This window comes from Sturnira hondurensis, unplaced genomic scaffold (assembly GCF_014824575.4).
Source record: "Sturnira hondurensis isolate 20B ecotype Veracruz unplaced genomic scaffold, ASM1482457v3 Scaffold0014384, whole genome shotgun sequence".
In the NCBI taxonomy this organism is placed as follows: domain Eukaryota; kingdom Metazoa; phylum Chordata; class Mammalia; order Chiroptera; family Phyllostomidae; genus Sturnira; species Sturnira hondurensis.
The window spans coordinates 30,888,317-30,905,837 of NW_028087015.1; positions in this window are offsets into that span (position 1 = coordinate 30,888,317).

A 17,521-nucleotide genomic window follows, 5' to 3' on the forward strand; every position below is an offset into this window, starting at 1 on the left:
GAGGGCCTCAGGACATCCCTCAGTATCCATTTGCCTTTATTTTAGATACAATTCTAATAGCAAACTGGAAGCAATAGCAGAATTGCAAGGAGAGAAAAATGATGTCGTTAGAGTTGTCAGCTGTCAGACAACTGACAGCCACAAGAAGTGACAGGTAAATCAAAATGGCAGGAAAAATAAGTCATCAACACTTTATCAGGATGGGACCATTCTGTGTAGGGCAAAATAAAAATACCTAAAGAAAACACACAATTTGGTGTTTACATTAATAACCCTTTGCTACCAGGAAATATGACGAGTGATATATTCTAGAAACAGTTCCAACAGAAAGGACCAAGTTACTCAATAGTTCAAAGTCAGTCATCTTGAAAACCCACTTATATGCGCGACTAAATTATGAGCTTGGTCTCCCTAGATGACAAAGAATCAGTGAAGTGTCACAGTTAAGAGTGGATACCATTGCCAGAATGCCTGGATCCGAATCCCAGCAGCGCCATCTGCTCTCTGTGTACCTTTGGGAGACTCCTTGTACCTCTCTGAATCTCTGTTTCTCCTCTTTAAAATGGGTGGCAGTAAGGTGAAATTAGTTAATGTGTGTAAAGGCACCCAGTAAGCTCTAGGTAGGCACTCTCTGGAAAAAATTCATATTGACTAAATATTTACTATGTGCCAGGGACTGGGTGGAAGCTGTCATTTTTAACATTTTATTTTATAAACTGTTACTACGTGGAGTGAAACACAGGAATCTAGCCTTACATATTCCTGACAGACACTGGAACTGGCAATGAAGAATTACTAACACTGGAAGAAGTCACTGTGGTCTATTACAGCTAGCATTTATTTAACCTGATTTCTAATATAATATTAAACTTAATGTTGTATATCTATTTATCATGTTTTCTGCAATAATTTCATCTCAGTTACTATTTTAGACTTCAAGGACCCAATTATCTGGGAATAGGAGGATCGGCATTACATTCATGTGAGGTTAGGCATCACAACTGTTTGCAAGGTAAAAATAATGTTGGAAAAAATTCTGGGTCCCTCATAATGTCAAGAAGAAATGTGCAATCACTTTCAGGAAAACACACAGGAAATCTGCCCTTGGACATAGTCTACAAAATTACACAGGTATGGATTAAAAGTGCTAAAAGCAAAAAAGTGACATTTTGAGGTATTAAAAAAGTTATTTTCAACATCTACAAAATGCCTGACCAGTACTCTTTAAGACCATCAAGGTAATGAAAATGCAAAAGACTGAAAAAGTGTCACAGATTGGAGGAGACAAAGGAAACTTGGTGACCAAATGCAACATTGTGTCCAGGATCAGATTCTGGAATAGATCAAGATCATTAATAAAAACCAGGTGTAATTTGAAGGAGGAGTAGATTTTCATTAATAATAACGTACAAATGTTGACTTCTTAGTTTTGATAATTGCATTATTGTAGGGTAAGCTTTTAGCATTGGGAAAATGGGTGAGGAGTGTACAGGAACTCTGTCCTATCTTTGCAACTTCTCCATAAATTAAAATTTTTTCCAAAATAAAAATTTTATTTAAAAAAATATTTTCAAATTCCTAAGAGGTTGGTCAATGGGAACAGCTTGGGACTCAATATGAGAATCTTGCTCCCACTGCCATCCAGCAGGGTGACTTGGTTAAATATTTTGAGCCTCGGTATATACACTCAGAAAATAAGGATAAAAATTCCTGCCTCACACAGTATTATCAAAAGCACAGATGAAAACATGAACCCATGCAGAACGTAAACATGGGCACAAATATGTTATACAGCCTCTCCAAATTGCAGCTTTAGTCCAATCTTAAAACTATTCAATGCATCAACCCAGGCATTTTTAATTTTACTTTTAAAAATGATCAATAAATGAACTGTGATACCCTTAACAGAGAAAAAGTAAGAGTCAGATGTTGATCTCAGAGAGTTTATATCGTCACCATCGTTTTTCTTTCAAAAGGAGCACGGAGTCTGTTGGATTCGACAGACCAGTGATTGCAGGAGGAGCTCACTGCTTCTTCCAGCATGAGCAACTGGGAGTGTGCATAGAAACTTAGACAAGAAAGAACTCCAACAAAATCGGTGAATTTGATGTGTCATTTTGTAGTTGTCTCATTCTAACTGACAGCAAACCAAAATGAAGCTCAGGCAAAGCACTGCTGGGGAAGCTTTGGTAGGTCTGTGGACCAGACAGTGGCAGGGAGGGCCGTGCTGGTGTGTGTCCTTTCATCCTCGGAGGGGCACAACCTGGGTTTTTGATTCAGACTCCATGGACTTGAGGTCGAGCTCTGATTCCTGCAATCTAGAGCTAGAGAAGGTGGTTTTACCTCCGCGTGTGTTTGGAGAGAATAAGAACATGATTCTATTTGTGTTTTAGGAAACTCTTCTGGAGGCATGGAAAGCATTGGTTGGGGCACAGCGGGACACCAGGCGAGCAGCACTTGGGAAACCCGTAGGCCAGCGGGGAGAGGTGATGAGGGCCCAGTGTCCGGGCCATGGGCGTGGGGAGGAGGAGTCTGACTCGGGAAACATGACGGAGATAGACTGCCCGGGAGTGGAATCCGGAGGGGTAGGCGGATCGGGGAAAGGAATCCAGATGGACTCAGGTTTCTGGAGAGAGGGATCTGGTCCATTAACCGAGACAGGGGATCACGAAGAGCGGGGGGAAAAGTAATACTCACCCTTGGGACATACGATATGTTTGCATTTTGGGACATTCACAAGGAAATGCCCCTAGGGTACAGGAGCTTGAACTTGATCTTATACACACTCTGAGTAAACAGGAATTTAGAGACAGAAAGTACAAGATGGTGCTAAAGGATGTAATTTCCACCACTCACCAGCTGTGTGACTAAAGAGGCAGATTGTTTAACCTCTGTGCTCTCATTTTCTCGTTTATAAGGTGATGATGATGATGATAAAATATCAGCTACCTCACAGAGTTGGTGTAAAAATTAAACAAGAGAATGCATAGAAAGAACTAGTCCTGCCTCTGCGTGACTCATTGTTAATCCTCAATATGTTGGTTACTTGTAACTTTAATCACTTATTTCAGTAATAATTTGTATCTAAAATAATAATAGGTAACTTTACTCAAGCTATGCAGCCAAACAAGTCTGAGGTGGTATTTGAACTCAGACCTGCCTCTGTGCATTTAGCACATGGATTTGGAGAGAGAGCTGTACACACACTGATCCCAGTGGGCTGCAGTTTTGAGGGCGGCTCAAGACTGAAGAGAGAGATGACCCTCTACCTCCCACTCCCATCCCTTCCATTTGGAAATTTCAAGGTTAATGATGACTTTTGCCAGGGTGTCTCAGGAAGGTGGTATACTCCGTGGAGAGTTTGAAAAGTGTGTGAGAGTTGAGGAAGTCTAAACAGCAAGGGTAGGCTTTCATTTTTTTTCCTTCATTAAAGGGAAGGAGTCACCAGAGTGGACACAGGTGAGGGGTGGAAATTTAAGACAGGGAAGAATATAACACATTTAAAGACTGAGAGGAGGGAGCCAGCAGAAGTATGGCTAACTAGAGGACAGGCGATAAGTGAAAGCCAGTCCTGGGATGTGACAAGAGTAGAGAAGGGGCATTCTTCCACTGAGGGCTGGGAAAGGAGCAATGACAAGTGCTCGGGCACCTGTGTTGGAGCAGGGCATTGAAGGGGAGAGAGGCCTAAAACCCTCTATCCCTCAGTCAGGTTGGAGGTGAGGGTTAAACAGGGCAATGGAGAGGAGAAGAGACAAAGTGGAAAGTTGGAGTGCATGGCTAGAGTCTGAAACACTCATTGGGAGGCAGTGGAGAGGAAGTTGAGCCAGAACTTGCACAGGATGCAAAAGCTGAGATTCAAAGACCAGGTGTGGAGACACCTTGGTCTGCACTGTTGTAGGACTTCCCCCAGCGTGGCTGGGCCCCTATCTGAGAAATACGTAGAGAAGGCCAAGTCCTCATTTTATTACATGATATTTCTAAACTATGTGTATGGTTTAAAACACTTTAGGATCCTGAAACTAAACCCACCCATTCTGCAGCATGATTCCCGGTGCAGTTTAGAGTCATTCCCCGATGAAAGGGCAACATGGTACTGATTCTTCAGTTTACATAAGTGAAATGAGACAATTCTCCCTCATGTATGTTTGGGATCTAACAGTCATCCTTCTTCTTCCAAATTAAAATGCAACTGAATTAGAATTATATTCCTACCAAAACATGTATTGCTTTAGTAAAAGACTTAACTGAATCATGTCAGAAGGGATATGGATAACATTAAGATTTGACTAACGAAAACTTCTTGCCAGAACTTGTTTGAAGTGAAGTTCAGCAGTCCCTACCACTCAAGAGAAAGCCCTATGAAACTGAGAAAGAGAAAAAGGGAGTTCAGCAGGAGGGTCAAGATGCCAGGGTGGAAGATTAGTGATTGGCAGCTGCCTCGAGAGAAAGTGGAAAACGTGCAGGGCTCACAGTGCTGGGTAGGTTAAGGGGGAAAGCAAATCTGTGAGAAAACTGTGAAAGAAAGTCTGTGCCACTGAATGAGGTGTTAAAACAGATGACTGATTAAAAACCCTAGGGCCTGGGGGGTAGAGAGTATGTTTGCAGTTTCCACTTGCTCTCTGTGTCCCTAAGTGGCTCCCTGCAGGGATCTTGCCACTAGTCCCCAGCATGTAGACTCTCTCTCTTTGCTTCTGCATTCATGCCAGGTTTTTTTTTTTTTTCATTTTCACTGCATTTTAGCCAGAATATACAAAATTGCTAGGCCTGCTCATTAATCCACAGAGTGCTGTAAAGGCAGAAAGCATCTTTGAGGTGTTTGCATTTAAATGGGCAGTGCACAGCCAGGGCTTCCCCGCTTCTGATCCCCGGGGGAACTGAAGGAAGAGGAGCTGGGTCATATTTTCCTCTTCTTTTTTAATTTAGCAAACGTGCTTGGCTGCCAGCAAGAAGCTGACAGATTGCATACTGTCATCATTTCATCTTAAGTCTAAAATTCAATTTTCCTTTCTCGGGATCAGAATTGGGAACAGGGGGGAATAAAACACCCCAAAGACACAAGGTGACCTGTCTCAGTGGGGTGACCTGGTGCGCAAGCCAGCTAATGATGCCCGTCTGTCAGCTGGGCCCCGAGAGCCCGAGCCCGAGGGAGAGGAGACTGGCCCTGACAGATGGCGGCGGGTGTGCTGATTATAGAGCTCAGCTGGACCCAGACTCTATTTCATTCCCCGCATCAAGGTCCCTTCCGAAAATGGCCTGTTTACTTAAAACATATTCATTCCTGTTTCTGTTCATCAAATTCATGGGATAAAAATGAACACGGGCAGCTGTTGGATTTTTGCAACTAACTATTCAGTTCTGCTTTGTGTTAAAGATACTCATAATCCATTTTACCCCATAAGTATTCTTTATGAGTAAGCAGTCAAATCGGAAGTGGCAACAGAGAGTGGACGCTAGGGGAAGAGATTCAAACAGGCATCGCCTTTGGTTAGTGCTGTTCCGCCACGTGGGAACTTCAGACTTCGGTGTTATCCCGCTAAAAAAAGAAACAGCAACCAAATTTAGCAAGCTGGTGTGTTCGAGCGAAAAAGAACGTCAGCCCAGGAGCTGCATTCTTGCTTAGCCTCCTACTTGAGAAACCTCAGCTCCCTTCTAGGAGTAATGAAAACGTTTTGGGGATGTTATGCCCCCAGGTTACTGAACTTCACACCCAGTCGTACAAAAACATGGATGCCCAGAGGGAGCAAATGCCCCGTGGTGTGTGGACCGAAGGTCAGAACCATGAAAAGCAGCACGTGGGAACAATCGCAACCCACTGCCATCCGAAACCTCAGGGAGGAAAAATGCTACTCCAGGCGACAGCTGTGAATTACAACATGCCTAAGAACTTCCTCAGGCCCCTTCAGGCCAGGTCTCATGCTGTTTGGATAAGTGACAGGGGTTATATTTTTACATCCAGCTGTTCCTTTATGACTTAGTAGGCAAGAAGTTGTGGAGGCTTCTTTAGCTACCCAATACCGACTCATTTAGAACTCCTGTGGAAAGGGGATCAGAGTTGTGTGTTGTGGCTGATGGCGCAAGAGCAGTGTAGCAGGTGTTCTCGGCAAACACACATTCTGGAACGAGTTGTGTGAGGTATGGCATGAGACTCAGTCTCATTATCCAAGGCCAGGCTGTGTAATCCTGTCGGCCAGCTGTCTTGGGAGCCTCATAAGGCTGTTCCTTTTTGGCATAGCCTTAGAAAAACAGCTTCTTCGTTTTTAATGATTGCAGGAGGAAAGGCACGAATAGAGGAAGGAAGAAATTGCCTTCCAACTTCCTTTCCTAGTCAACGTCTGGGATAGTTTTGGCAGATTACAAATGCTCAATTAAATAGCGTGGTTTGCAGAAGAGAGCACTGTACAGGGAATCTGAAAGTCATATTTTGTTGTGGGCACTGACTTTAACTGGTGACTTTGGAGGTGTTACTTTGTCTCTTTGGACTACAATTTTCTACAATGGCAAAATAAAAGAATTACAATAGATAATGTCTACTGTGCCCTGAGGTCATTTCACTTTTTATGAGTCTTTGATTTATCAATAACTGAGGTCCCCAACTAGCAGACTGGGAGTTAATAGTCCACCTCCAAGCGCAATGGATTCATTCAAGAATTAATGGGTCAGAAATCTGTAGCTCTGATAATCTGGCCAGATTGGGAAACAATGAAGTAGATGTCCTTCCCCAATGCAGCTGCAGAGAGAAGGACTATAGAGCAAAATTTCTTCTTTTCTCTCGGCATAACAGGACCTCAGTGCTATCTAGTGGAACGGTCTTCAGATGGAAGTGTTCAGTACCTGCATGGTCCAACACTTGGATCCACTTCCCATGTATCTTTGCTGATCATGTAAATGAAAGCTGGTGTGACTAAGGAACTGAATTTTTAATTTTGTCTCACTGTAATTAAATTTAAAGAGCCACAATGTGACTAGCAGCTACCATAATGAGTAGCACAAGTCCTGCCACAGTCTCCTGCAAGAAGATAACAAGTGGCGTGCTATCATGAAATAAGAAAGATTTTTTTTTAAAAAGGCTTCTTTTTGCCCTGGCTGGTGTAGGTCAGTGGATTGAGCGCGGGCCTGGGAACCACACAATCGCAGTTTGATTCCCAGTCAGGGCACATGCCTGGGTTGCAGGCCAGTTCCCAGCAGGGGACTCACGACAGGCAACCATACATTGATATTTCTCTCCTTCTCTCCTCTCCTTCCTCTCCAAAGATAAATAAATAAAATCTAAATAAATAAATAAATAAATACATAAATAAGGCTTTTTTTTTTCTACTCCCTGTTCTGTATTTCTGGGTAGTGGTGGGCAGGGGCAAAGCTCTGTGACTCAGTTTCTTTTTCTCTCAAATTGTATCTTCTTCACAACATTGCTTAGAAGAATCGGTTAAATTAGATACATGAGACACCTTCGAGAACCATAACATGCTGTATAAATGCAAGGTATTATCAGGAGTAATTCACTGTTTGAATATGATGTTGTTTTAGTAGAAAACACAATGATGTCTAAGAACATGTAACTAAAAGTGAGGAAAGGATGGTCATACTGATGGGGGACTCAAATGTTGGAAAAAGTTTAGTTTCAGGTAATAGCTAATAAGCTTAGTAATCAATGTAAGTAAAAAGGGGTTATTCCGGGAACTGAAGCATGACCCACCCTGACCCCAGGTGACTGTAAGCAGTCCCACTTTTGTGCCTCAGGACTGCGAGCAGCTCCAGATGGCATCTGAGCCGTTGTGCTCTAGGGCGAGATGACCACTGCCCAGGGCACAGCTGAAGACCACAGCCTGGGGTCCAGATGAAGGAGACTGCAGCTTTTTATCTGACTAACTTTTCCCCTGAATTCCAAACCCTTTACCTACACTTTTCTTCTCCTTCTAAACAGGGTCCGTTTAAAATGGAATTTAAGATGGTCTGTGAAGGTACAAAACTGCCACCTTCTCAGATCACCAGCCATCTGAATAAAGGTCCCACAAAGATGTCATCACTGTCTCTGCTTATTGGTTCTGGTAGGTGGCAGGCAGCCTGAACACCGGCTTTTCTGGTTTCAATACTAGATCTGAGAGATGGAACACGAAGAGGAAAAACTGATAGGATAATGCCAGCAAAGGCAGGGTGGAAAGGAAGGAGAGGGAATGGATGGGGTGAGCAAGTCGAGATTCGTGGTGTAAGGACATGTTGAAGGCATGTTGGGGGTCTGTCTTTTGGGGAGATAGTTCAGGGTTGAGATTTACTCATAATGACAGGAGCACAGACAGATGTCATTTGTGAGTGGCAGTAAATAGGAACATTATTAAAATGCATTAGAACACTTGTTTTTTTCCCAACTTATACGACTGCCTTACAAGAAAGTTCCTGGAGTGTAAGGTAGCCGAGGTGGCTAAGAAAGAAACAGGAGCCAAGAAGTTCCAATTAAGGGCTTTTATTTGAAATGGGACACTGATCAGGTGGGTTGAGTCCAAGCAGACCACAGTACTAGGAAAAGGGTAGGAGGGTTTTTGGTGTGTAGCAGACCTCGGGGAGGGCGGGTCACCTTGCTGATCTGCCCCAGGTGTCCTGGGTACAGGAGTTTGCAAGACAATGTCCTCTGAACAGGGATGGCTGACTCAGCAACAGAACATCTGGGAAATCTATTTATGAGCCTTGCCTCTGGGAAAAGCTTGAGGCAGAGGGGGAAGGGTAATGAGGTTTCAACTGGTTTCCAGTAGGATGCTGTGGGCTACGCCTCAGTTGCTTCTGGTAATAGGGAATCTCAAGGTCAGGTATTTAGCCAGTGACACATACCTTCTTTGTTCCAGTGTAGGCGGTGGCTTAGGTCCTCCATGTCCCAGTATATTCTAACATCCCAAGCTCTTTTCTGTTTTATTTGGGAAAGAGGTTGCCAAATTTCTTCTGTAACCACTTCAATGCTGATAAGGGTTGTAGAGTCATCTTTAGATCACATCTAGGAGTTGAGCCTGAGCCTTTACAGGATTCTGATTCTGCAAGTAAAGGATAGCCCGACCTGTTTTTTGAGCTGGTCTAATCTGGAAGCTATAAACTTTATAAGCAGGTTAGATAGGTGTGAGCCCAGCAGGAGTAGAAGAAGTATCATGAATAGGGGACCTAAGAAGGACAATAACCAGGTAATACTGGGAAGCCATGAGGTGGGGACTGTCTCAAAATCCTTGGGGTGATACTGTCCAAGTACGTTGTTGGGAGATGTGGGTGTCAGGGTCAGTCCAAGCGAATGTGGAGAGATTCTGAGAATCAGCATGCTAAGGAGTGGTGAAAAATGCATCTTTGAGGTTGAGGACAGAAGATTAGGGAATGTTTGGAGGAATAAGAGAGAGGAGAGTGTATGGGTTAGGGACTACGGGGTAGAGGGGAGTTGTAGCCTGGTGGATGATTCATAAGTCCTGAGCTAAACGGTGAGTGCCATTCAGCCTTTTGACCAGGAGAATGAGAGCATTGTATGGGGAGTTTGTAGGTCTCAGTAATATTGCATGAAAGAGGTGGCTTATGGTGGGTTTTATTCCTTGTAGGGCCTCTCATGCTAAGGGGTACCCAGGCTGTCCTGGAAAATGGGAAGGATCTTGGAGGGAGATCCAAACTGGGGGTTGGTGTTTAGCTATAATTGGGATATCAGTGTTCCAAACTATAGATGGGCTTCTGTGGCTGGGAGGGGTAGCGACTTGTGAGGTTCGGAACTAGCTAGGGAGAGCCAAAGAGCTCTTGAGGATTGGGAGAAGAAATGAGTATTTGAGCTTTGAATTTGTCTAGGAGGTCTCTTCCTAGAATTGGTGCTAGGTAGCGAGGGAGCATTAAAGAGGAGTGTGCCAGGGAGTATCCACCTAAGGAACACATCAGAAGGGAAGTAGCCAGAGGTTGAGAAACTGTACCACTGACCCCAACAATGGAAACTGAGGCACAAACAAGACTTCCAGAATATTCAGGAAGAGCAGAATACGTGGCTCCCATGTCCATTAGAAAGTGTATTGGCTTGCCTGCTACTGACAGAGGTACCTGTGGCTCCACTGTGGAGATAGTCGGGGGGTCTATGGTGGCTTCCAGGCACCCTCAGTCCTCCACAGCCGGTCTTAGGAGATCCAGGAGCCCAAAGCTAGGGGTCCATTCTGAATGGGTAACCAATATCCCTTTTCCTTGAGAGGCCTGAGGACAGTCGGACTGCCAATGGCCCTCTAGTTTACAGAGAGGACAAGGCCCTGGTAGAGGCCATGGCTGCAGGCAGCAGCTGGACCAGTGCCCTGGCTTGCTACCCCTCCCAGGGGAGGTCTTCCTTTCCCTTTGCCTTGTGTCAGGCACCCCTTGGGTGTCCTTCAGTGTCGAGGCTAAGAGTTGGTAAGCCTGATGATGGGACTCGGCCTTTGGTTTTTCTCTTTCCTTCTCTTGTTGTGCTTTTTTCCTTGTCTCTATTGTTAAAGACCTTAAAGTCCAGGTCCATTGTCAGTTTGTCCAGTCTGGGGGCCAGCATCAAGCTTTTGAAACTTTCTCCTTATGTCTGGGGCTGACTGTGAGATAAATGCATATGGACAAGTAGGTACCTTCTGCAGAGTCTGGGTTTAAGTTAGTAAACCATTGGAGGGTATCCCAGAGATGGGACAGAAAGGCTTTGGGGTTTTGGCCCCATCCCTGTGTCATTTCCTTAAGTTTGTCGTGACTGACAGCCTTATGCGCTGAAGCCTTAAAGTCCACAATCAGGCAGGTGATTGATCATATGACTACAAGCCTGCCCACCTGGTCTCTCCTCCTGACAATCCCAGTCAGGCTCTTCACGTGGGATGGCAGCAGCACCCACTGGACCATTATTAGGGTCTTGACTGTTTAAAGCATCTGCATGGGCCTGAGCTGGTAACCAAACTTATCCCTTCTCCTCCAGGACAGGCAAGTGGGAAGAATGATGGAGAGATACCTCCAAGTAAGGTCATAAGAGATAGTAAAGTATTCAAATTCCTTAATAAAGTACATAGGGTCAGAGGGGTAGGATCTTAATTCTTGTTCGACCTGAGAGAGATCAGAGAGGGAGAAGGGGACACGGACTCAAATTGGGTCCTGGGGCCCAGTGACTTCCCTAAGGGGACACATGGAGTGCATACCAGGGGGTGGAGGGTCAAGTAGGAGAAGTAGGACCTGGTGAGTGGAGCAGGAGTAACAAAGGGAAGGGCGCCTGTGCAGGTCAGAAAATGCCTGACTATAGGGTACCCCATCCACTTGCCCATGTGGTGACAGAAGTTGTCGAGATCAGTAAGAATTTGAAGATCAAGGGACCCATTTTCAAGCCAGATGGACCTGTTGTCTAATTTATATTGAGACCAAACATTATTACAATAGAAAATGAACCTCTTTAGCCCTGGCTGGCGTAGCTCAGTGGATTGAGCACAGGCCTGCGAACCAGAATTCCCAGTCAGGGCACATACCTGGGTTGCAGGCCGGTTCCCTGCAGGCCAACTCCCAGCAGGGGACGCACAAAAAGCAACCATACATTGATGTTTCTCTTCTTCTCCCCTTCCCCTCTAAAGGTAAATAAATAAATAAAATCTTTTAAAAAAAAAGAAAGAAAGAAAATGAACCTCTTTAGTCAGGTTTTGAACTTTAGGTTTAATTTCTTAGGGTTACAAAGGAGGCATCCCAGCAGAGTTCCTCGTGGAGGGCGACATTGAGAAGCCCCCATGCTGGACATAAAGGTAAGGAAGATACGTGTTCCTTGGACCAAAGACCACTGAGGGGGCATCCCCTCCTCAGAGTGTCCTAGTCCATGCAACTAAGTGGAGGAGGCTGAGAAAAGGGCATCCCTTGGACTCAGTCTCCTCGTACAGCCGGGACTCGCAGGCAGCTCCCTGCTCGGTGCTGACATTTTCTGGAATGTTGTCCTGGACCACGGCACAGAAAAGGGAGAGCTGGAAAGGAACAGAGTCTTATTTCCTTACTGTGAGAGACTCACCAGTGTGGTGAAGAATGGATCTCCTTGCGTTCTTGATCTGGCTCCTGGGTCACTAAACCTCACCAAGATGGGGTTAGGTTTAACCTAACCCCCTCACCCAGGGGTTAGCCTGGGTTGAGCTTCCACTGCCCACTTCTCACCTTGTCTCTAGTCTCAGAAAGCTGGAGATATCCCAGGTTTCAACACCAAAATCTTAGGTAGCCTAGGTGGCTAAGAAAGGAACAGGAGCCAAAAAGTTCTAAGGGCTTTTATTCAAAATGGGACACTGATCAGGTGGGTTGTACCCAAGCAGTCCACAGGGGAGGGTGGGTCACCTTGCTGATCTGCCCCAGGTGTCCTGGGTACAAGAGTTTGGAAGACAATGTCCTCTGAACAGGGATGGCTGGCTCAGCAACAGAATGTCTGGGAAATTTATTAATAGGCCTTGCCTCTGGGAAAAGCTTGAGGCAGAGGGGAAGGGTTATGAGGATTCCACTGGTTTCCAGTAGGATGCCTGCGGCTATGTTTCGGTTGCTTCTGATAACAGGGAATCTCCTGATTGGGTATTTAGCCAGTGACACATACCCTCTTTGTTCCAGAGTAGGTGGTGGCTTAGGTCCTCCAAGTCCCAGTACATTCTAACGCAGGAGAATTTGAGCAGTAGCCAAATAGGTCAAAAGAATTTGTGCCATAGAATATGTTCAACAGTGATATAGATGGTTCTGTGTGGAAAGGAGTTAACAATACTGGATTATTTGGGTTGAGCCCATAATCCTCTTTACATTTAAAGTGAATCTGGAATGAAAGCATATACTCTTACAGACTGAGAATTGTGTGAGGCTGAGGTGCTGCAATCCTATCAGAATCGTAAAATGTAACACAGGCTGTGAAGGCAGTTCAATTGGAAAAGGATCTTGAGTTCAGCTGGGCAGAGGGGCCCACCCTTTGGGGAGAGGGAAGGAAGAAGGATGCAAGGGAGCCATTTTGGGTTTAAAAATATCTGGGGTCCCCTGGTACTTACAAATATGGCAATTTGGCATCCATCTCATTAACTTTTTCTGTCCTTTAGTCTCAGTCCCTAAGAATAAGAATTAGTGCTGGAGTATGCCTGGGTTCAAATCCAAGCACTACCACATAATAGCTGTGACACTGAGCTAGAAAGAAACTCTCTAAGCTACTCTTTCCTCATCACGAGATTTTAATGATAGCTGCCTCTGAGGAGTTTAGGGAATAATTTATGTGCAAACTAGCAGAGTCTCTGGGCACTCAGAAAACACTCAAATACGTAATTTTTAAAGACATTATATTCCTATGTTTCAAACTGCTAAGCATATAATTTGAAAAGAACTAGAAGCTTTTCACTGGATGAAATCAGCCATTAAATTAGAAACACTGATTTCTACAGATCAATACTTTTCATTTTGTTTTAGGAAGTATAGTCAATTCAAGTTAAGCATTGCTTTAATTCATTCATTCAATCAATTCATTTTTTCTCAAATTTTAAATCAAAATCCTCATTTTAATAGCTTTATTGAGGTGTAATTTATGTGTTACAAATTTCTCATTGTAAGTAACAATATACTCGTTTTACCTAATATTACTGAGTACTGACAAGCCCTATCCTAGGCACTGGGGGTGCTGTGGTGAATAAGGTAAATGAGGTCTCTGCTTTCCTAGAGTTTCCATTCTAATAGGAGAGAGAAATACTGGACGAAATATACAACTTTGCAGTGAGGAAGAAATAATAGAGTAAGGTAAGACAAAAGTTATGTACTGTTCCATTCTAGATAGGGTGTCCTCCTCTCTCTGAAGAAGTACTATTTGAATAAAGTGAACCAAGAACCTATGCACTCCGACGTTCATAGCAGCACAATTCACGATAGCCAAGAGTTGGAGGCAACCTAGATGCCCATCAGTAAATGACTGGATCAAAAAGCTATGGTACATTTACACAATGGAATTCTATGCTGCAGAAAGAAAGAAGGAGCTCTTACCTTTTGCAACATCATGGATGGAACTAGAGAACATTATGTTGAGCAAAATAAGCCAGGCAGTGAAAGACAAATACCATATGATCTCACCTTTAACAGGAATCTAAACAATAAACAAACAAGCAAGCAAAATATGACCAATGACACTGAAATACGGAGCAGGCTGACAGGGTCCAGAGGGGAGAGGGGAGAGAATCATAGGGGAAAAGGGGAGGGACTCACATGAATAAGTATAAAGGACACACGGACAATAATTAAGGTGGGGGGAGGAAATGGGAGGGAGGTGGGGAGCACTGGGGGCGGGGTAGGGCAAGGAATGTAAAAAGAAAACTGTACTTGAATAAGAATTAAATTTAAAAAAATAAAATAAATCAACAACAACAACAAAAAGGTGAACCACACAGGTGAGCAGAGTATTACAGGCAGGAAATGGGAAGTGCAAGGCCACCGGGGCAGAAGCATGTTTCTTTGGCTTGTTAAACATCTGCAGGACAACGTCACTGAAGTAGAGTGAGAGGGCAGAAGAAATAAGAGAGGAAGGAGTCAGGATGAAGAACACCCAGAAACCTGGTCAGACAAGTCCTGGCTTCCAAGGTAAGGCTTATGAATTTTGTTGTAGGAGCAACAGGGAGCCATTGGGTGGACTAGAGCAGGGAAAGCACACAATTAAGTTAATTTTAAAAGAGGCTCTCAAGCAGTTGTTTGGAAAATAAACTCTGAGAGGTAAAGAGTAGGAACAGGAAGCCCAGTGGGCGGTCGGTGCAGTGTCCCAGGTGAGACAGGTGAGACAGCGGAGACTGGGACCAGCAGTGGAGTTGGGAGAAGAGATGAGACCACAAGTACATTGTGATGATGAAATTTCCCACTAACTGAATGTGTGGTTTGAAAGAAAGAAGGATCAAGGATGACTCTGAGGATATCGGCCTGAGTAACACTTCACAGAGGGGCCTTTGCTAAGGTACAGGATGCTGAAGGAGCAGGCTTGGTGGGGGTGGGGAGAGCATGAAGCAGAGCTCTGTTTCTGACCTTTTAATTTTAGATGCTCATTAAACATTCCAGTGGAAACTATGAGAGTGGGCCATTGTATGTCCTATATTGGAAAATAGAGGCTTTGCACTGGAGAATTTAAAGAAGAGCAACAAAATTTCCTAGAAGTCTGAATCATCAGAGATAAGAGCTATACTTCAGGTGTGTACCACAGAACAAAAAAGCTGAAAACCTCTAAGCCTATTTGCCCCAAAACAAGCTATACAGTGAGTAAGGCAAAAAATATATGTGGGAAAAAATAATTTGTCCTATCTCTTTAATGTGAACATTTGGGAGGGTGTGTTAGAAAAAGTTCTCATGCTCTGACAGATCGAAGAGAAAATAAACAGAGCAACAGATATCTTGAAGGCAAGAGTGGAGAGAGTTCTGTTTAAACAAATAGCCTCTCACTGTTTTATTGCAAGAAAATGCACTAGACAACTCATAGCATGCAGACTACAGGATTATTTTTCATTTAACACCAGGGAGCTTGAATTTTTTTGTCTTGCTACTAGATCCAAAGATGGTTGGTAAAACTAGGTGCTTATGGAAAAGGATTAAGTATATTTCAGCATTTGTTCGTATCTCAACTCAGTGGTTAAGTGTTCGAGGTAGATATATATTTTAAAGTATAACTTCAGTGGTTTTCAACTACTAAGAGTTTATTTATCTGGAATGCCAGAACTACAAGTTTTCTTATTCCTTATCTTTTCAAAGATCAGCTTCCAGGAACTTTAACCAGGACATCTGACAAACGTCTCCTCTGAGGGGATGAGTACAATAGTGAGAGTTGTACGATATACAAATATCCAATAGGACTTCAGAAGCTCCCAACTATGTTCATCACCATATGAAGCAGTCCACATTATACAAGGAAAGGAGCTCTATAGGACGCAGAATTTCTCTGATGTAGATCCTGGAGGGGTGGAGTGGGTTCAAGCTTCTTCCCTGTGGTCGTCATGTAGCTGGGGGAATGATCCTTGAATCTTAACTCTGTAAGTTAGCCTGAAGATTGTCCCTATTAGTCCACAAATATGTTCTGACTATATATGCATTGGGTGAAGCATAAATTGACATTCTTTTGAAAACAAAAGAGAATCTGTGTAACCACTCTATATGTCTGTGACCCATCTAAACAGCATACTTCTGTGTGCTTGTGTGATCGAATCCTTACCTGGAAACTGGTGTTGTACTTGAGCATTAGAATAATGCACAGAGTGGGACAGAAGTAAGCTTATTATTGTTTGTATGGAAGAAAATACAGTCGTTAATAAATAATAGTAATACAAGAATAAACTCTGTTTCACGTACTCACCACTGTAAACCTACTTTTGCCCCACCCTGCATATCCTGCTATGGTATAAACACACACTGGGATCCGTTTTGCCAAAGGAATCAGATGCTCTTACAGGACTGTGATTAAATGAGTAGCCTTTCTTGTTCCTTTGCCCCCCACCCCCATATTTATATTTCCAAAATATTTAGCCAGAAAATAATGGAAAATGTTAATGGAGTTTAGCCTCCATACCTCATTTAATTCCTAGCTCTTAATATATTGATCTTTAATTTCCAGAGATTCCTCTGAGATAGGTAAGATCCACTCTTCTCATTACTCTGCACAGGAAATGTAACAACATGTAATATATCATATCAGTGTAATAGTTAAAGCACAAAGTCATCTTCTGCCACGTAGACTTGAAAACCCTGATCAGTCCACTCCCCAAGGGAGAGAAAACATTGTGGTCTATTTTATATACACATATATACTACATATATTAAACATATATCTATATATTAAAACACATATAATATATATTAAAACATATGCCCTTGCTTTATATGTTTATATGTGGATATATCTGTGGATGTAGATATGTGTGTGTGTGTGTGTGTGTGTATGGTATGTACATATAGATATATAGACATAATCAGTAGACTTATTTTTAGTTTGTATTTGCTTTTAGAGAGAAAGGAAGAGAGGAAGATAGGGAGAAAAATGTCAACGTGACAGTGAAACATGGGTTGTTTGCCTCTCATACATGTCCAGATGGGGGACTGAACCTGTAACTCAGACATCTGCCCTGACCTGGAATTGAACCAGCAACCTTTTCCTTTGCAGGACAACACCCAGTCAACTATGCCACATTGGTTGGGGCAATTAGTAGAGTTTTACATAGAATGATATCTTTAAATTGATTGACATTAATAGTATCACATTGGACATTTTATATAACTTGTGTTTTACTCTCAAAAATATGACTCTAAGAGCCTTTAATGTGCTTACATATGAGTGCCCTTCATTCTTTCACATATTGCATAGCACTTCATATTTGGGAATGCCACAATTTGTTCCATGACTCTAACAATAACGGACCTTATTTCCGATATTTCACTATTAAAATGATCATGAAACGAATCTCCTTGTAAAAGTCTCCCTGTGCACATGTAAAAACAATTTTCACGGTAAATGTGTATAGCTCAAGTGTGCACAGACACATATGCATATGTACACATGGTCCTTTAATCCACCAAGAGTGCACTTTTGTGA